The following is a 21,020-nucleotide window of genomic DNA, read 5'->3' on the forward strand; positions in this document are numbered from 1 at the left end:
ACAAAATTTAATACATGGACATTATAAAAACATTCACTAAACTAGGAATGGAAGGAAATGTTTGCAGTTTGATAAAGGTGATCTAGAGAAGCCTGTTTATATTCACTTACTAGTGGAAGATCAAACTCTTCACTAACAACTCAGAAAAAGCAATGATGTTCATTTTCACTGTTGCTACTCATCATTCTACTGAAAAATTTAGTCAGTGAAATAATGGTAGAAAAACAAACTCTCAAAGAAAAAACAACAATAAATATTAATAAGTCAGTTGATTCAGCTTTCAGGATAAAAGATCAGTATAAATATCCAGTGTATATCCAAATATTGGCAATAACAATTGAAAAGTGATAGAAAATATAACATTGATGATAGCACTGATAAAATTAGTTGTGAAAACAAAGAAAATATTTGAAATAATCATATGTATCAACTTACAAAACATTGATGAAAGTAATTAAAGTATACTCAGATAGACAAATACTGGTCCTGTGCTTATGGGCTGAAAATCTACATTGCTAAAGAAGTAATTTTCTCAATAAATATCTATATTCAGTGCAATCACAATCAAAACAACAGCAGATTTTTAAAAAATTTTTGTTTATTCAAAAAGCAGAGATACAGAGAGAAGGAGAGACAGAGAGAGAGAGAGACAGAAAGAGAGAAAGTCTTCCATCTGCTGGTTCACTCCCAAAATGGTGCAATGACCGGGGCTTGGCAAGGCCTAAGCCAGGAATTTCTTCAGGGTCTCCCATGCAGATTCTGGGGCCCTAGAAATTGAGCTGTCTTCTACTGCTTTCCCAGATTCCTTAGCAGTGAGCCAGATAGGAAGTGGTGCCCATGTGGGATGCTAACATTTTAGGCTGAGGCTTAACCCAATATGCCAAAGCTCTGGCCCCAACAGCAGAGTTTTTAAAGATATTGATAAGCTGATGTAAAGTTGTGTATCATTATATAGAGAATCTACATTAGCCAAGCATCTTTTAATAAATTTTAAAACTAAAATAATCAAGTTAGTATGGAACTGCCAAAAATAGTGTGGGGAGCAACTCGGACTAGACTGTTACTCGAATTAAGACTTATTCTATGCATCTGCTCTCCCACAATATGGCGCTGGGAGAGGAGGAAACAGCTTCTACACAGCTGCCTCCAGTTCAACCAATAAACTGTAGGACCTGCTCCTGATTGGAGGAGAGCAGCATGCTCAGCGTGTGGGTAGCAGAGCACGGATTGGTGGAAGAGGACTATAAAGGAGGAGAGAGACAACATGCACCAGGAACACCTGAGGAACATCTGAGCAGCCCCCAAGAGAGCCGGCTGGTGGTGTGCCGCTCCCCTGTGGAAGTGGGGAAAGTGGCAGGGGGAACCGCCCTTCCACGGAGGTGGAAGGGTCGGTAGCCAACCCGGGAAAAACCAGCAGCAAACGCGGGAAGGGCCGAGCAGACCAAAGAACAGCGCAGGGTCCTGTGTCATTCCTCCACGAAGAGGGGGAGCGACATAATGGTGCCGTGACTCGGATATGAAGCCTCGGCAGGGTCCGGTGTCATTCCTCCGTGAAGAGGGGGAGCGACATAATGGTGCCGTGACTCGGATAGGAAACCTAGGCAGGGTTTAGTGTCGTTCCTCCACGAAGAGGGGGAGCGACAAATAGACATGCGGATTAATAAAACTACTTTAATAGAAACTACTTAATAGACTTCAGATGTAGACTCATAATACATATTCAGCTAATTTTTACAAAGTTAAAAGTACCAATTCTTCAAAAGGAATGAAGTCTTATCAACAAATCGTGCTAGTTCAATTAAAATAAACATAAAAGTAACTTCACCTCATATCTTGACTGTATATAATATCTAATATTAAATGGATGACAGACCTAAATGTAAAACCAAATGCTATAAAGTTTCCTTCGGAAGTAATAAGAAAGAAAAATAATTTTACAATTGAGTTAGAGGATAGTTTATTTTTAAATATGACAGAAAAACCATGAACAATCAAAGAATAATGAAACACACACTAATGAATGAAATTGTCAAAATTCAATGCTTTTGTTTATCTTGAAACATGATGAAGAGAGGTGTGTCATAGAATTACAGAAAACGTAATTCCCAATTACACTTTTGGTAATGATCTTTTATGTGCAATAAATGGAAAACATTTATAACATAGAGATCATCCAATTAAAAATTAGATAACTCGTGTGAATAGGTAACTCATCAAAGAAGTGAAGATTTACAACTAAGAATATAAATAATTGTTGAACATCTTAATTAAAATCACAATATGGGGGCCAGTTGTGGCATAGCAGGTGTAGCTACCACCTGCAGTGCCAGCATCCCATATGGCTGCTCCATTTCCAATCCAGCTCTCTGCTGTGGCCTGAGAAAGCAGTGGAAGGTGGCCCGAGTCCTTGGGACCCTGTGCCCTTTAGCCTTATGTTTAAGACTCCCGTGACTTACATTGTAGTGCCCAGGTTCAATTTCCAACTCCAGCTCCTGATTCCAACTTCCTGATAATACGGACCGGCAAGTCAAAGGCAATGGTTCAAGTGACCTGATTCAGGCCACTGATGAGGGAGAACTGGACAGAGTTCTCAACTCCCAGCGTGTGGCTAGGCCAGTCTTAGCCATTGCCAGAATTTTGGGAGTAAACCAGTGAATTTTCTGCTGTCTGTCCCTGTTTTTTATTCTCTCTCTTTATCTTTCACTCAAATTAATTTAAAAAAAATAATAATCATGCTGGTGCCATGACTCACTAGGCTAATCCTCCGCCTGCAGCACCGGAACACTTTGTTCTAGTCCCAGTCAGGGCTCCGGATTCTGTCCCGGTTGCCCCTCTTCCAGACCAGCTCTCTGCTGTGGTCCGGGAGTGCAGTGGAGGATGGCCCAAGTGCCTGGTCCCTGCACCTGCATGGGAGACCAGGAAAAAAGCACCTGACTCCTGGCTTCAGATCAGCGTGGTACGCCAGCTGCGGCGCACTGACCACAGCGGCCATTGGAGGGTGAACCAATGGAAAAGGAAGACCTTTCCCTGTCTCTCTCTCTCACTGTCCACTCTGCCTGTCAAATAAATAAATAAATAAAAATTAAAAATAATAATCAAGTTCACAAATGTGACTGTAAGCCTTCTATACCTGCTGTTTGTTATACATCATAACCATCTAACTTTTGGTTTGAGTATAAATGGTGAACTTGCATAAATTGAAGTCATTAACTTACGTATGAAGAATTGGAAAATAATTGTCTCTTCCTAGTTTTAAGGCATATAGCATAAATAGCTCCAAGAAACACTGTTCCATTTTCTTGTTTACTTTAATTTCAAAATTAATGTCATAGTCAAAAGCTATTAAACAAAATAATGTAAAGTAAAAATGAAATCCTCCCCCGGATTCCTTCACAATAACCTTCCTGGAGTGGGCATTTGTCCTCATGGATTGAAATGCCAGTTTATGTGCTAGAGTTCCATATCTGCCAGTCAGGATTTGATAGCTGATTCCAGCCATTTACCAAAGCAGAACCCTGGTAGCACCAGGTAAAAGCTTAAGTAGCTGGGTTCCTTTCATCTGTGTGGAAGACCTGGCTTTAGTTTTTGCCTCTGGCTTTGGTCCTGGCTCATCCAGACCTTTGCCAGCACTGGGAGTAAACTAGATAATGGGAGCTCTCTCTCGGCTCCCCCCTCCCCCCATCTGTCTCTTTGCCCTTCAATTAAATTAAATTAAACAAGAATTCTCCAACCGTAAAAGCATCCATTTAAGAGACATGTAAACTGTGATTGTGGACAACTGACTTGGTGTGTGCTGTCCACAGGCACAAAATAAGTTGCATGTTTTAGGCATATTCTTCAAGATACCTGTGTTCAATGTCATGTGCTTAGATGAATCTGGTAAAGTTGTTAAACACACCTCAACTTGAAAAGCCTGAAGGGCTAGAGAGTGGACTGGCAGAAGGGGAAACTCATGTTTCTGATCACTCAGGGTCCACATAGATGATCAGGCTCTCCAGGGCTTTGCTTCCCTATGTACATCCTCAAAAAAAAAAAAAAACAGACTTTGAGACGGGCTCACTGTGCCTTGGTTACCAGTGTCTGGGCCTTTTGGCACAGAAATCTCATGCACACAAGTTGCATAAAGCAGGTGTAGTACTCATGGATAAACAGCAAGGGACAACAGATGCCTAGGGCAGAGAGCAAGCCCGGCCAGTGAGGTTCAGGACAGCTGTCTAGGAATGACAGGACCTCCACTGCGTATTTCCCACTTGAGAGCTCCAGAACCCCAGGACCACGTGAGTATGCACTTGAAGTGTTGAAGGACAACCTGTTTGTAAGGGAACTGGGACAGAAGCAGGCAGCTATGGTCCCAGTTTCCTCCCCCATTTCATTTTTTCTCAGCAAAATTAATGGTTATTCTTGAAAGCTGAAGTGAGAAATGAAGAACTGGTATCAACCCAAGGCCATCTGGAGACCTGTCCAGCACACTGCATGTGGGAGCTTGCTTTATTTCACATATTCCATGAGCCTGTGCACAGTTAAACATAAAAATAACAGCTCTCAGACTTCGCCACAATTAAGGTATAGGAGTCAGGATTTCTTTTTTGGAAAATCCAAGTAAAAAATGTGAAATATGTGAGTAAGCAGCTCTAAATACAAAGTTGAATCTGATATGTTTGAAAAAGATAATTACTGACATGCACACTGAAATACTAAGGAAAAGAAAACATTTTGGTTTTCAAGGATTCAGAAGGTGATTTTTCCTTATAAAGAGAGATTTTGTTCCAGCTGTAAGCAATCATCCAAACTTTTATCTTAAGCAGTTTGAAACTGATAACAATATTGTTCCAAAACAATTATTATCTAAAGATAATTAAATAGGCTGGCGCTGTGGCTCACTAGGCTAACCCTCTGCCTGCAGCACAGGCACCCTGGGTTCTAGTCCCGGTCGGGGTGCCGGATTCTGTCCTGATTGCTCCTCTTCCAGTCCAGCTCTCTGCTGTGGCAGTGGAGGATGGCCCAAGTGCTTGGGCTCTGCATTCTCACAGGAGACCAGGAGGAAGCACCTGGCTCCTGGCTTCGGATCGGTGCAGTGCGCCAGCAGTAGTAGCCAGTTGGGGGGTGAACCAATGGAAAAGGAAGACCTTTCTCTCTGTCTCTCTGTCTCTCTCTCTCTCTCTCACTATATAACTCTGCCTGTCAAAAAAAAGATAATCAAATAAAAAGCACTTGACTCTAAAATATTGACAATTTCTATGATGACTTTATAAAGAAGCTATGTAGGAACTTCCTATATCTAGATATTTAGTCTGCTACTAAATTATATTGAAAAAGCCTTTATCAGGAGTAATTATTTCTGTTTGTAGGTCATTGATATATTTTCCTTATTTATACATTGATTTTCACCTCACTCTGAATAATTGCAGCAAAATTATCGCAAGTAATATTTCACCTAATGTCAAAGAAATTAATTTATTCTTTTCCATATTCACATCTATGGAGTTGTTCTATTTTCCAATTGTCATTTTTCAACCATGGCCTCTCTCATTGACCCAGAAAAAGCCCCCTTCCATGTCATAGATTGTCTGGTAGTTGAAGCTGTGTTACAGGCATCTTCTTGGTTGTGGGACAGATTCAAATGCTCACTTTGCTTACCTTGCCTTTTTTGCCTATCACTAAACCCAATCTTTTCCTAACTATCCACACAATCACTTCTCCCTCTCCAGTTATTTATAATGTAAGTTGTGGTGAGAGGTATTATGTTCAAAGTACCAAGGGAACAGTGCCTAGAATTCCAACATAAGCAATTAGTTCATGTCATTTCTGAAACTTATTGTAAGATCCTAGTGTCCCAAGTTCATATTTAGCATTCATGAGTAAGAAAAACTCAGGTTCATGCCATTAACTTATATCATTTCTGTTTCATTCCATTCTCTCTCTTCCTTACAGAATGATGGTAGCAGTAGTAGGTATCAGGTGCTAACCCACTGTATCTGATATTATCTTATGCATGTTATGTTTTGATTATATTTTATTTTCCTGTTAGAGGTGGAATTCTGTTTCTCCTTTTTTAAAGATTTATTTATTTTGAAAATTGGAATTAGAGAGAGATAGATTTCATCTACTGATTCACTCCCCAGATGGTCATAATGGACAGGTCTGGACCAGGCCAAAGCCAGGAGCATGAACTTCATCTAGGCCTCCCACTTGGGTGGCAAGGGCCCAAATACTTGGGCCATTTTCTACTGATATCCAGGCCATTAATAGGAGCTAGATCAGAAGTGGTATAGCTGGGACACAAACTAGCACTTATATGGGATGCCACAGGTGGTAGATTTACCCACTGCCCAACAAAACTAGCCTGGATTTGGTTCTTCAATCATAAATTATAAATTTGGAATTTGGGTTCATAAAACCACCCCCACAGACTTGGACAATGCCAGACTCATTTCTCATCAGCCCAAATAAGAAAATAACACAGATTTATAATATGGAAATTGGGAATGGAATGAACAGAATTGGCATTTGTCTTAGTGCATTTTCTGTTACTAACAACACAATACAACAGACTGGGCAAAGTACACAGGAAAAAGACTTACCCTGGCTTGTGACGGTGGTCCAGGTTTAGAGGCCACATCTGGTGATGGCTTTCTTGCTGGTCGAGACATCGTATTGCAGGTGGAGGGCACCAGTCACTATGGAGCTTCTGTCGCTGGTCTGTTCTCAAGATAATCTGTTAACCCAACATTCACATGCATAGGTTAACCCAGTCATGAGAAGGTCCCACCTTGGTCCCACTTCTTAATATCTCATAATGGGGATTAAATTTCAACAAGTTTCAGAGGAGGCAGATACATTTAGACAACAGCAGCAATCTAGAACTGTTTCAAACATCATCTGACCATGTGCTCATCTTATAAAATTTTGTAGAACTCATTACTGAGACATTTTGTAAGCTTCACATGTCATGTTTTAGGTCCAACATACTTTTTAGTTTATTTTTGTTCATTACACATAATACTTTTATTAAGCCATGGAGCTAAAATTATAACATGTCATTTGTATAGGAATTATTTTGAAAATATAATGAGACTATAAAAAATCTGGAAATAATATTTGCTGGAATAACCTTAATCTATTTCTCTGCAGTATGAAGAATTTAAATCAGGTACATGAAAGAAGTGGTAAAATGGAATTGGATGCTGTCTATATATTTTATGAATTATTTTCTCATTTTTAAAAATCAAACATGTAAAAGTACCCCATGTTGTACTTGAGTTCACTCTACATAAGACTTTATGCCTCCCTGTAGATTTATTGTAAGAATTGGCACTGAGAACTAGAGGAAATGGTGAAATAGGCAAATCTAAGAAAAATAATACTTTTTTGTTTATAATTAAATCACTAGGGATGAGATTAGCTAACAGCATGAAAATTTTCCAGAAGGAGCTTGCCTAAAATGGACTTGGAAATATTCAAGGTGCCTCCTTTGATGTTATTATGAAGTAGTCAAATTAAAATTAGCCAGTATTTACAAAAGAATTAGTTTGTCAGATATATTATTAAATAATACTCCCATTACAAAGCATGATTTTGTGATGACAAATGTAATTGTCTCCCAGCTATTGAAACTCAAGGGAGAACGGTGGATTTCTAGACCAGTGAGATCTCTTAAATAGAGGGAACTAAATGATCATCAGAAAAACAGACAACCAAGAGGGTCTCAGGATAAAACAATAAATTATATATAGTAAAAGTTTATGATATCAGCATATTCTTTGTCTAGGAAATTGGATCAAATGCTCATAGAGCTAGGATTGAATTTTGAAAGTATCTAGAGTGATAGTGCTATTAAGTTGTGGTAACTACCTGAAATTCCAGCCAGTGACTTCTCAGAAGTTTCAGCTGAGCAGTTCAACCCACAGCCAAAGTCAGGAACATGGGACCACTGGAAATATTCCTGGTTGGACACAGAATGAACCCTATGATAATGATTGGGGTTGCTAGAAACAACATCTGAGGTTTGTTAATACATCTGTTTTTTTTAAGAAAGCACGGACAGCACCTATTCCATCTGCAACTGAAGAATTAACCAGAGCAAAATTTACTTTGTGTGTATATTCCTCTGAGGAAATTCATAGACCAACTTTGTGATCTGTTGTTTTGGGAACTGCTCCACATTAGGAGTGCCTCCTTACTTTATTCAAGAATTATTTTATTTATAATCAAAAAGAAAATTCTAGACACCAAGAAGAGAAATCTAGAACAAGGTTCGTTCATATTCAGTGTGTTATTGTTAAAATAAATACACACAGTACAATTATCTAGTATCTGCCTAAAGGTTGAAAATAATAAGAGTATGGGGCAGATATAGTGATATAGCAAATTAACCGAGTGCTTGGGATGCTTGCATCCCATGTTGGACTACCTGAGATCAAGCTCCACCTCTGCTTCTAATCCAGCTTCCCACTAATGAATCCTAGGAGTCTAGGGCTAATGGCCCAGGTGCTTTGACTTCTGCTGTCCACACAGAGCACCCAGGTGGATTTTCTGAGATCCTGACTGTACTTTGGCCCAATTCTGGCTATTGTGGGACTTTGGAGAGTGAATCATTGAATCGAAGTTTCTCTTTCTCCCTCTCTCCTTCTCTCTCTGATTTTTTTTTCTGTCTTCTCACATTTTCTGTCACTCTGCCTTTCAAGAGTGTGAAAAAACAAACATGTAAAAAAACACCAGCAAGTGTCCAGTTGGTCTTGAACCTCAGCTGGCATTCCTTATTGAGGTAGTGATTTATGAAAAGACAAGCATCTGCAATTTCCAAGAAAACTGCTGATCTTTCCTATTAATAAATTCCTGGATACTAATGAATAACTGTTCTAGGACCTGAGAAGGCAAGATTATGAAATGAAGAGCACATTTAAACATTCACCTGTCTCAATCCCAGTCACTTTTCCTTTTTCTGACAGATTTATAGTTTTCAGTTTATTTGTTTATTTGAAAGACAAAGAAACAAAGACAGATAAAGAAATCTTGCGTGCATGGTTTCCTTAGGAATTCCTGCCACAGCCAGAATCGGGCCAGTCTGAAGCCAATGCCTTGGACAGCAGAGGGAGGCAGCCCAAGGACTTAGGCCCCTGAACCCACAATGGAGTATTGGAAGTCCCTGGCTTCTGCTTCAGCCTGGCCCAGCCCCGGCCTTTGTAGCCACCTGTGGGGTGAACCCCCAGATGGACGATCACTCAGAGAGAGGAAGAGTGCTCAAGATGCCCGAGCACTGCTTCTCTGCCCAAACGGATTCGATGGCTAGCCTGAGCCAGGCAGAAGCCAGGAAGCAGGAGCTCCAGTCAAGATTCCCACGACAGAAGGGGGAAGGGTCCAGAGTACCTGGGCTAACAGTGGCTGCGTCCCTGAGTCACAGCCTGGAGAGGCGGGACTGGAAGTGGCCCTGCGGCATTGGACGCTGGATGAGGCAACGTGCATATGCGTCCAGCAGCGCCATGGCGGCCGCCCATGAGGAGTGCGCCTGCGCCAGCGCTGTGACCCGGAAGTGCAACCGCACGGGCGGCCTCTTCTGCCCCGCGGTGCTCAGGTGGGAGTCCGCGCCGCGTTCTCACCTGCCCAGAGCCTGCGCAAGCCCTGAGGAGCTGTCCTCCATGCTGCTGTCCGACGCTGCAGGCCAAGCCTGGGGGAGACCCAGCGCCCCCAGGGTCAGGCCGGGATCAGGAGAGGCTGCAGCGGGAGGTGGTTTTGTTTCCTTGGGCTTGTGGAAATTTCTGGGCGCGGTCCTCTTCTTTGGCCCCTGTGGAAGTCTACACCTCAGGACTCAACTTCTGTCCCTAAGGAGCAGAAACATTCTCTCTGCCGGGTGTTCAGTGCAGTGGCGATCCTGTCACAAGGTAGGCGGGGCCGCAGGTGCACAAAGCGGGGATGGGGTGTGTGTGTGAGGGGGCGCGGGGACAGGAGGAGGAGAGAGGGGGCCAAGGGGGAGAACGAAAAGGGTGCGGGAAGGTGGGGAGGCGAGGAAGGGAGGAAAAGAAACGCGCGTGGGGGAGAGGAAAGGGAGGGGAGAGTGAGAGGAGTCCAGGTGGGCGGCGGGGTGTGGGGGGGGGGGACGGGAGGTTGGGCGAGGAACTTTTCCCGCAGCCCCGGTTCCGTTTTGGGGTTTTCGGTCCCTGGCCGGAAGTACCCTTGGCAGCGTCAGTGAGAAGAGGCCGTGACGGCCTCTTATCCGGGTTGTTCGGAAGGGTAAGGTGTGTGCAGGAACACAGGGGCATGGGGCGTTTGAATTAATTCGCACGCAGTCTGGTGAATTTTCACAGACTGCACACACGGAGGAGAAAGCAGAAACATAAGACAAACCCCAAGAATCGCTCTGTGCTCTGTTCCAGGTTTCTGACACTTCATAATAAGTACTAGGTTTTTTTTTTCTTTCTCTGATTGAAGATTGGTTTAAAGGCAGAGTTATACATGAGGCGGTGCGGGAGAGATCTTCAATGTATGGGTTCACTCCCCAGGTGGCTACAATGGCCAGAGCTGGGCCAGGCCAAAGCAGAAGCCAGGGACTTTATCCAGTACTCCAGTGTGAGTTCAGGGCCCCAAGCCCTTGGGCCGCTTCCTCTGCTTTCCCTGGCATTTTAGCAGACAGCTGGATCACAAGTGGAACAAAGGGGAAGTGGGGGCGGAGCCGATGAAGCCACCACCTCCAGTACCAGCATCCCATATGCGTGTTGGTTCAAGTCCCAGCTGCTCCACTGACGTTCCAGCTCTCTGCTGGGGCCTGGCAAAGCAGTAGAAGCTGGCCCAAGTCCTTTTGGGCCCCTGCACCTCTGTGGGAGTCCTGGAGGAAGCTCCTGGCTCTATCTCTCTTTCCCTCTGCCTCTCTGTAATACTACTTTTTAAATGAATACGTAAATCTTTAAAAAAAAAAAAGTATAACAGGCAGGAATCCAGTTGGCGTCTATATGGAATGACATTGTTCCAGGCAGTGTCACAACCTGCCATGCCACAAGGCAGGTCCCTGTAAGTACTTTTCTGCTCACTTTCTTTTTAGCTGAGCAAAAACAGGCTGTGTGAATTTAATCACTAATATATATTTAATAATTTTCATTATACTTTATAATTATGCTTCTATAGTTATTATAAATTATAACATTTAGTAATTATGGAAGCATTCAAGTTTTTTGTTTCTCTTTGTGTGAATTTTGGCATATTCTGTTTTTCAAGGGATTCACACAGTTCATTTATCTTAGGAAATTTTTGGTCACAGAGTTGTTCATACTATTCCTTTACATTATCTTGATCACGGGGCCATGGTGTCACCGTTTCATTAATAATATTAGTAATTTGCACCTTTTTTGTCTTGGTTGCTCCTGATAAGAAGTTCACAAATTTTGTTGATGTTTTCAAAGAACCAAATTTTAGTTTTGTTGCTCTTTGTCTGCAGTTGTACTTTTTTCAGTTCCATTGACTAGTACTTCTAACTTTCGTGATTTATTTTCTTCACCTTGCTTTAAGTGGTTAAGTTGCTTTTCTTCCTCTGACTTCTAGGGTAAAAGTGTAGCTCATTGATCTTGGTTCTTCTTTTCTAAAATATGCATCCATTAATATAAATTGGCAGGATACAGTTTCAATTTAGTTTGAAATATTTTTGAGATCTATAAATGTGTTATTTTGAGGTTTGTTGATTTTTCTCCAAGTTTTTTATATTTTCCAGCTTTTTTGAGCTGACTTCTCAGGTAGTTGCATTGTGATCTGAGAGCTTACATTGTGTGGCGCCTCTTCTTAGGAGTTGAGGTCTGCTCTACACCCACAAACATGGTCAGAGTGGATGTGCCATGTGGGTCTGAGAAGTGTGTCGTGTTCTGTTGCTGTGAATGGAGCATCCTCTAAGGATCCATTTGACGCATGGTTGATTTAGGTGCTTTTCTGTTCAGCTGCATCCTTACTGATTGTCTAACTGCTGATCTGCTAACGAAAGAAATGTCTTGATGTCTGTGAGTGTAATAGTGCACTTGTTTATTTCCTTTTGTAGTTTTAACGATTGTTGTTTATGTATTTTGGCATGAGGTTTATTTTGGACTCACAATAATACTCCATTGAAATGTGTATCTTCTGTTCTTTCATGAAATCCAAACCATCTTGTTTATTGTAGGCTTATTGTAAGTCTTGAGACACAGTATTTTGATTTCACCCAGTTCCTTGTTTATCATTGTGGACATGATAGTCAATTGTCTTGGGTTTTCCTGATTACAGTCAGGTTTGTTTTTTTCTCAAAAACCTCTTGCTGGAATCTTTATTTGGATTATCTTAAACCTATAGAACCATTTTACAAGAAATAATAATATTCAATAATAATATTCAACCTTCCAGTCCTATACACAGTGTATTTACTTAGATCTTCTTTAGTTTCCATCATCAGCATTTTAATCTTCAGCCAACATATTTTGTATTTTATTCATAGAGTTATAAGTTTTAATTTTATTATGCTATTTTAATTTTTATATCAGTATCTACCTGTGCACTGATGGTGGTATACACTTGATTTTCTAATAAGTAATTGTTTTTTTAGATATTTTATTTATTTGAAAGGCAGAGCTAGAGGTAGAGGCAGAGGGAAAGAGACAGAGACAAATAGAGGTCTTCCAGGTTCACTCCCCAGATGGCTGCAGTGGACACAGCTGAGCCAATCAGAAACCAGGAACCAGGAGTTTCTTCTGGGTGTTACAGGGAGGTGCAGGGGCCCAAGGACTTGGGCCTTCTTCCACTGCTTTCCCAGGCCATAGCAGAGAATAGGATAGGAAGTGGAGCATCCAGGACTTGAGTGGGTGCCCATGTTGGATGCCAGCAGTGCAGGTGGCGGCTTTACCTGATGGGCTATAGTGCTGGCCCTGCAATTGATATTTTTACATTACCCTTCTACTCATCATGGTCTTGCTAAAATAATTTATTATTCCTAGTAGCTCTTTAGAAAATGCATTTGGAACTATTTGTAGATAATATGTCTTCCTGGTTTTTTTAATGGCTTGAATATCAAATGGCTGTGGCCTCATTGTGACCAATACAAATGGCCCAGAAGTATGTGGAGTAAAAGTCCTTGCACCTTCTGCACAGTTAGTACCAGTTGCTGTGGGTACACACATATGCTGTATGGATGCACCTGCTTTCTGGATTCTCCAAGGAGAGCACCCTGACGTGGGCCCCATTTTCTTGTCTGTGTTTCATAGTGGAGCTGGAAGGTGCAGCTAAAGGTTCTGGGTTCTGGGCTGACTCTAGACTGTGCCCTGTACTGAGTGACTAATTTATTCTCCATGCCTTGATGTCCCCAATGGGGCCATGGGGTTAACAGCAGTACAGCCCCATGAGACTGCAGTGGAACTCAGGAATTTTATGGGACAGTTTTTGTGTTATTACTGTTCTTTTACTATAATTTATATTATTTACATCATTATTATTTTATTCTCATGAGTCTCTTGTTTGTACCTTGTTGCTTTCTTCTGTTTGCTTGTTTTAATTTTGAAGGACTGGCATTGAGACAGAGCAGGTTAAGCTGCTGCCCATGCTGGCATCCCATATGAGTGCCAGTTCAAGTCCTAATTGCTCTACTTGCAATCCAGCCCCCTGCGCATGCACTCTGAAGGCAGAGGAGGATGGTACAAGCACTTGGACCACTTACACCCACATGGGAGTCCCAAATGGAATTCCAGGCTTCTGGCTTCAGCCTGGCCCATCCCTGGTTAGTGAGGCTATTTGGAGGGTTAAACAGCAGATGGAAGAGATATTTCTCCCTTTCCCTCCCCATTCTCTCTCTGTATAATGTTGCATTTAAAAATTTTTATTTATATCAAGGGAACAAATTTCATGTACTTCATATACACACTTATAAGAACATAATGATACTTCCCACTCCACCCTTCCTCTCTCCCTTCCTTTTTTCTTTTAATTTTTACAATGAATACTTTAAATTTACTTTATTTAGTGGAGGGTTAAGCTTGTGATTATGAAGAATTCAACAAGTAGTAAGTAGAAAAACTATTCCTCCAGAGTATAGACAAGGGCTATAAACAATAATCAAATCTCAGAATGCCAGTTTTGCTCATAGACATCATGTTCCTTTGCTTTATGTTAGTTACCACGAATCAGGGAAAACATATTTGTCATTTTGGGACTGCTAATTTCAGTAAGCATAATGGTTTGCAGCTGCATCCATTTTATTGTGAAAGACTGGATTTCATTCTTTTTTATGGCTAGGTAGTATTTTATCATGCATATACACCACAATATCTAGTCATCAGTTGTTAGATATTTGAGTTGATTTCCTATCTTACCTATTGTTAGTTGAGCTGCAGTAAACATCAGGTTACAGCATCTTTCATATGCTGATTTCATTTCTTTCAGGTTAATTCCCAGGAGTAGGATGGCTGGGTCATATGGTAGGTCTATTTTCAGATTTCTGAGGAATCTCCATACTGTCTTCCATGATGATTGTACTACTTTACATTCCCACCAACAGTATATTAGGGTGCCTTTTCCCCTACATCCTCACCAGCATTTTTTGATATTTTTGTGATAACAATTCTAATTGGGGTGAGGTGAAACCTCATTGTGGTTTTTTATTTGTATTTCCCTCATGGCCAGTGATCTTGAGCATTTTTTCCTCTGTCTATTGGCCATTTTTATCTCATCCCTTGAAACATGCCTCTTCCTATCCTTAGCCCATTTCTTAACTGGATTGCTTGTCTTATTGATGGTTTACTTCAACTCTTTATGTATCCTCAATATTAATCTTTTATCAGGTGTGTAGTTTGCAAATATTGTCTCCCATTCTGTAGGTTAACTCTTTACTTTGTTGAGTATTTCCATTGCAGTGCAGAAACTTCTTAGGTTGATGTAAACCCACTGTCCATTTTTGCCTTCATTGCCTGTGTTTCTGAGGTCTTTTCCAAGATGTTTTTGCCTTGGCCAATGTCTTACAGTCTCCCTTATTTACCCCTCTAGTAATTTGATGATTTCCAGTCTTAGTTTTAGATCTCTGATCCATTGTGAGTGGATGTTTGTATCAGGTGTATGGTATGATGGGTGTGGTTTCAAACTTCTGCATGCAGCAATCCACTTTTTCTAGAATTATTTGTTGAAGATACTGTCCTTTCTTCAGATAGTGATTTTTGCTCATTTGTCAAAAATTATTGGTTGTAGATGTTACAGATAAAAACTTCTAGGGTCTCTAATCTGTTCCATTGGTCTAGATATCTATTATTGTGCAAGTACCAGGCTGTTTTGTGGAAAAATGTTATGGACAATTAGTGCTCAATCAGTTAGATTAATTAGATTCCCTGATGTCACACAATATGATTGGGTGACTATTGTAAACAGTAATCCATTATGTATTTTATGAGAAAATGGAAGAAAGGAGCTCAGGGTTCCAACCATAAAGTAGTGTCACAAGATAAATGTGCATTTGATCGGTTCAATTTGTATACATATATTGAAATGTCACACTGTAGCCCATAAATATTACAGCTGTTGTTAACAAAAAATGAAAATACCAGCATTTTATTTGGTGTATAAAGTTAAGGGGTGTTAAAATGTTTAATATCACAACTAATATTTCAATATTTAGAAACATTTCATTAATATTGAGACAAACATAATCTGGAAGTAATTGGTCTTACCAAGACGAGTGGAAAGGCTACCATGGTTTATTTTAAGTTGGTGGTGAAAATTTATTACAGATTGTTCCCTTAAGTTAAGAAAAATGGAATTAGAGCAATACAAAAATGTGAAATCAAATGATAGACTATTTTTAAAAATTAAGATTTTACTGGTGTTGAGAATCAATACACAGACATTTTGATGTGTACACAATTCTCAATATACACACCAAAAATCTTAAAAAGTCATGAATTTTTATTCTTCTTAAATTTGATATTATTTTATTTTGAAGATACATATTTTTAATTTATCTTATGCTTAAAGGCTTAATGTCCCACAAAGGCACAGTAGAGTTAGAAAGGAAGAATGTATGCAAAGACAATAAAGAGTAATCAAATTTAAAAATATCAACTATAGTCATCCACAATAAATTCACAGTTTTCAAGCTCCTCTCAGAAATGGTGTACCCAGGAGTGTCTGCCCAACTATAACTACCACATGTTTTTACATTTATTACATGCTTTGGAGAGTTATGTGATCACCACAGAATAAAAATAGCATATTTGCATTGATGAAAAGATATTTTATGCAATTCCTCATTCTCCACCAACACAGACAACTGTTGATTTAAAATTTTTTAAGAGATTTGCCTTGTCTTACATGTCTGTAAATTGGATTCATACAGAACAGTGTTTAGTCTTTTGATGGATTTTTTAAAGATTTATTTATTTTACTTGAAAGAGTTACACAGAGAACAAGAGGCAGAGAAAGAAGTCTTCCATCCACTGGTCCACTCCCTAGCTGGCCACAACAGTTGCAGCTGCACCGATCTGAAGCCAGGAGCCAGGAGTTTCTTCTTTGTCTCACATGTGAGTGCAGGGGCTCAAGGCCTTCTTCTACTGCTTTCCCAGGCCATAGCAGCGAGCTGGATAGGAAGTGGAGCAGCCAGGACTTGAACCAGCTCCCATATGGGATGTTGGCACTGCAGTCAGTGCCTTTACCTGCTATGCCACAGCGTGGGCCCCTTATTCTGATTTCTTTATGTGTTTTTTTTTTAGTTTGTTTCTTTGGTGACATGTTTTTTCTTAACTTCATTTTTGACTGCCACATAGAATTAATTGTGAAGATAACACAACTCATTTTTTCTCCTTATACATAGACATTTGATGTTTTCCCATTTGGCTTTCATGAATAGTGCTGGGATGGGCCTTTGTGTTCATGTTGGTTTTATATTTTTAGGGGCAAAACTGTGAGTAGAACTGCAGATCAATAACAGTAACTTCATCTAAAACACTTTGAGAAGATACTAAACTGTTTTTCAAAGTGTCTGCACCATTGTAGTGGAATTGCATGAAGTTCTCATGATCCTCAGTCAGATCTGTCAGCATTCATCGCTTGCTGAACCATAGTCATTTTACTGGCTGTGAAGTGGTATGTTCTTGAGGTTTTGATTTGTGATTTCCTGGTGACTAATATTAAGCATATTTTTACATGGTTACTGGAAAAATGCATAATTTAATTCATTAAGTGACTTGAAAATTGTTTATCTCTGTTGTGTTTTGTATTTTTGTGTAGTATTCGGGTATTCTTAAAATTTTTATTTGTATTTTTCTTCCTTCCAATGCCATTTTGAATGCTGCTGTTTTTTCAGAATATTCATTGTTGTACAGAAATACAATTGATACTTTTACATCTGTTCTATGCCCTGAAAAATTACTGGATTTTACTTTGAATATATAGTGAATTCATCAGTATTTCTTTTATATGCAGGATTATGTCTTGAGCAATGCAAAGCAATTTTGCTGTTTCCATTTGAAATCTGAAGAATTTTTTCTTTTTCTTTTCATGATTTATTTAGTAGTTTTCCATTACCATGCTGAATAGAAGTGGTAACAGTATTTGTTTCTTGTTCCCAGTCCCAGCATTTATAGATTTTCCATGGGTGGCCTTTCCCTGACAGAAGTTCTCTTCAATTCCTAATTTGTTTATGGTTTTCCTATAAGATAGATTTAGAAAAAAAAACACAAAACTTGTATTTATGGGGTTATCATATATTGACTTTCCTTTATTTTACTAGTGAGTATAATATTAACTGAATTCTTTAATTTTAAATTTTTTAATTTGAGAGGTGGGGACTGAGAGCTCCTGAGCGCATACTTACTGCCCAGATGCCTGCAATGGCCAAATCTGAGCTTGCACAATAAGAAGCCCCCAGAAACAGAATCCACGTTCCCAGTGTTGGTGGCAGGAACCCAATTATTTGAGCTATCACCACTGCCTCCAGGGATGTGCACTGGCAGGGACCTGAGTCAGGAGCCCAGGCTGGGATTTCATTGTGGGAATCTTAACCAGCATCTTAACTGCTAGACCAAATGCCCACCAGTTCTCTCTTTATTCTATGCGTTTGGTCTGTGTATCTAATCTTATGTCAGTATCACCCTATTTTGATTGCTGTTGATTTGTAAAGAGTTTTGAATTCAGGAAATGTGAGGCCTCCAACTTTGTAATTCATTTTCAAACTTATTTTGGTTGTTTGTGGTCCTCGTACATTCTATATGAATTCTATGTTGTTTTTAAAATTTTCTGCTAAAATTAAATGTTGATGTGTTTATAAGAGTTGCTTTAAATATGTTGATCATTTAGTGTGGTACTAACTTCTTAAAATTCTTTTTATGTGTGTCATCTTCAATTCATTTCATTAACACTATAGTTTTTGTTGTTTAATATTTTATTTCTTTGGTTAACTTTTTTCCTAAGTAATTTATTCCTGTTGATCTATTGCAAATCCAGCTGTTCTCTATGTTTTCCTTCAAGGTTGTTCAGTTTTGTATATAAACACAACTGCTTTTTCTATGTTTATTTTGTATTCTACAGCTTCACTGAATTCAGTTTTTGTACCAGTTTTATTGAGGAATATCTTGAGTGTTCTCTACATACAAGACATGTCAAGAAGGCAAATATAAAGCTTACCTGCAGAAAGTATCTGTTGTTTGCCATATGGGAATTAGAATAACATCTAGTAGACTTATGGACTAGCACTGCTAAAGGAGTCCACTGATTCACCCATTGGCTTACCACTGCTATCTATGTCCCTACACAGACTCCCCAGGAGACTTCTTAAGGAAGGGCCTACACTGATGGATTCCTGTTGTGTGTTGCTGGCAGCTGCATATAAGAAACATGATTGGGGCCAGTGGGGTGGCTCACTTGGTTAATCCTCTGCCTGTGGCACCAGCATCCCATATGGGTACCGGGTTCTAGTCCCGGTTGCTCCTCTTCCAGTCCAGCTCTCTGCTGTGGCCCAGGAGGGCAATGGAGGATGGCCCAGGTGCTTGGGCTCCTGCACCCACGTGGGAGATGAAGAAGAAGCACCTGGCTCCTGGCTTTGGATCAGCGCAGCGCCAGCCGTGCTGGCCATTTGAGGAGTGAACCAACGGAGGGAAGACCTTTCTCTCTGTCTCTCTGTCTCTCACTGTTTGTAACTCTACCTGTCAAAATAAATAAATAAAAATCTTTTAAAAAAGAAACATGATTGATCTTATGTGCTCATTTCATACATGGGTACCTCCATCTGGGTGATCCAGAGCCTTGTGTGTGCCATGGGAATGTGAGTCTGTGTGCACCACATGATGGCTTGCTGCAACTCAGGTGCTGCTGATATTGGAAATGACCCCCTAAAATTATATCAAAATGTGACCCTTTCAAGTTCCCCAGAAACACCATCTGGGATGCCACATAATGGTATCAAAATTTGGGGTGCCATATGATACCACCATATGCTTATTAAAAAATCCCCAATATTAATAAGCCTGAGAGGGTTCTTGCCTAATATTTAGAGAAGAATTCTAAATACCAGCATAAACAAATGAGGCAGTGTGGTACATTTTAAGCTTTTATTTAGTGTGAAAGATGCATAGGAGAGTGGGAGCTTTATCTAAGAGAGAGGTAAATCTGGGTTCATACTAAGCACCAGGAACCAGCCACCTGGAGGAGCATCTAGGGCAGGTGGCCTAAAGGCCTCATGCCTTGGAGATGCAGGGCTACAGCCAGGCCCCTCCCGGTCAATGGGCCAAGGCAGAGAAAAAGGGGTGGACATACTGTGTCCCAAGCTTTTAACCCACTTCCAAAGGGGTTTGGTTAATTAACCTGATTGGCACTTAGGTGTGGCCAGGTAGGGGTATGAGGTCACACAGAGGTATAGCAAAGGTGTCAGGTACGGCATGAGGTCACACGGGGGTGTGGTGACAGCATGGTCTTCCAGCTCACAAACCTAATTTTTTTTAACCTGTATGCCTTCTTACTTCATTCCCCCCTCGTAGACACCATCCCTTAATCCTAAGGGAAGTTGATGAACATCAGATCATCTTTTCTGTAACTGCTTCCTGCTTATGAGGGGCATAGTGCAGGCCCTGCCTATCCAGGATCTGGAAGTCTCTGTCTAATCCTATCTAATGAATTTGTTTTGTGAACTGGAGCAATCTTGGTCATTGCCAACATCTGTGTCCCACATGGTTAGTTGCTCCCGGAAGTCAAGGTCTGAAACATATAAGTTGTTAATTAGCAAAGGCAAAACTGGATCAAAACCATTTGGTAGGTAGGGTGCCCCTTTAGATGAAAATAACAAATGGGGACAGGGAAGATCCACTCTGAAAACGAAAATAACAGACTAAAATAATGAAAATATTTAATCCTGCTTCAGAGGTGAAAATAACAGAGAGAAGAATAATCCATTCTGAAGATGAAAATAACAAACTAAAATAGTGAAAATATGATTTAAAATACATAGCTAATGAAGATCTGCTCTGGAAATGAAAATAACAAACCAAAATAATGAAAATATGATTTAAAATACATAGTTCTATTAACCATTCATGTAGCATGTGGTGGGCCATGGGGGCAGCCATCTTGGGGTGGGGTCTGTTGCCCATCTTTCTGTGAGAGTGGACGTTCCCATTGTGGGCCACCATCTTGGGGCAGACTCTATTTCCCATCTTCCTGTGAGTGCAGAAGTTCCCATGGTGGGCCACCATCTTGGGGTGGAAGTCCCACCCTCAATTACAGGAAGTAGAGCATCTTCCATGTTTAAAGTTCCTTCTCTCTGACTCTAACATGTTTCTAAGCAACCAGACCAATTCTCCAACTTGAAATTAGCAATTAAAATCTTGAACAATAAGGCCCAGAAACAAAGCGAAATCTTTCTGAACTTTAGCTGCTGGTACTAGTTTAAAATGTAACCTTAGAAAAGCATGTAAATCGTCTTTGAAACACACCACAACCACTCAAGAATCCTTAGGAGTTTGTCCTTCATGCAAATCTGTTTTATCTCTGTTTGTACTAGCAATGATACCAAAAGTCCTTAAAGCCAGAAACAGCAACCGAAACCCCATCAA

The 21,020-nt window shown here is 40.3% G+C and overlaps 2 long non-coding RNA genes across 6 annotated transcripts in view; one reads left to right on the plus strand and one right to left on the minus strand.

Moving 5' to 3' along the window:
- Positions 1-9,505, minus strand: part of LOC149120530 (uncharacterized) — a 60,121-nt gene extending 50,616 nt beyond the window's left edge. For 4 of the 5 annotated variants that reach the window (XR_016226210.1, XR_016226212.1, XR_016226209.1 and 1 more), the window contains exons 1-3: positions 9,367-9,505; positions 7,852-7,942; positions 6,582-6,715 (exon numbers count right to left, since the gene is read on the minus strand). This is a non-coding gene — a long non-coding RNA (uncharacterized LOC149120530). Of the gene's footprint in view, positions 1-6,581; positions 6,716-7,851; positions 7,965-9,366 lie in introns of all 5 variants that reach the window. The other variant, XR_016226213.1, reaches the window with a different exon arrangement.
- A 234-nt stretch (positions 9,506-9,739) lies between these two features.
- LOC149120532 (uncharacterized) lies at positions 9,740-19,157 on the plus strand. Its single transcript, XR_016226208.1, has 2 exons — positions 9,740-9,878; positions 18,731-19,157. It is a non-coding gene; the product is annotated as an uncharacterized LOC149120532 (long non-coding RNA).
- Positions 19,158-21,020: the final 1,863 nt, after the last annotated feature.

The sequence above is a fragment of the Oryctolagus cuniculus genome, chromosome 19 (genome assembly GCF_051225735.1).
Source record: "Oryctolagus cuniculus isolate XC-2025 breed Fujian yellow rabbit chromosome 19, ASM5122573v1, whole genome shotgun sequence".
NCBI classification, from domain to species: domain Eukaryota; kingdom Metazoa; phylum Chordata; class Mammalia; order Lagomorpha; family Leporidae; genus Oryctolagus; species Oryctolagus cuniculus.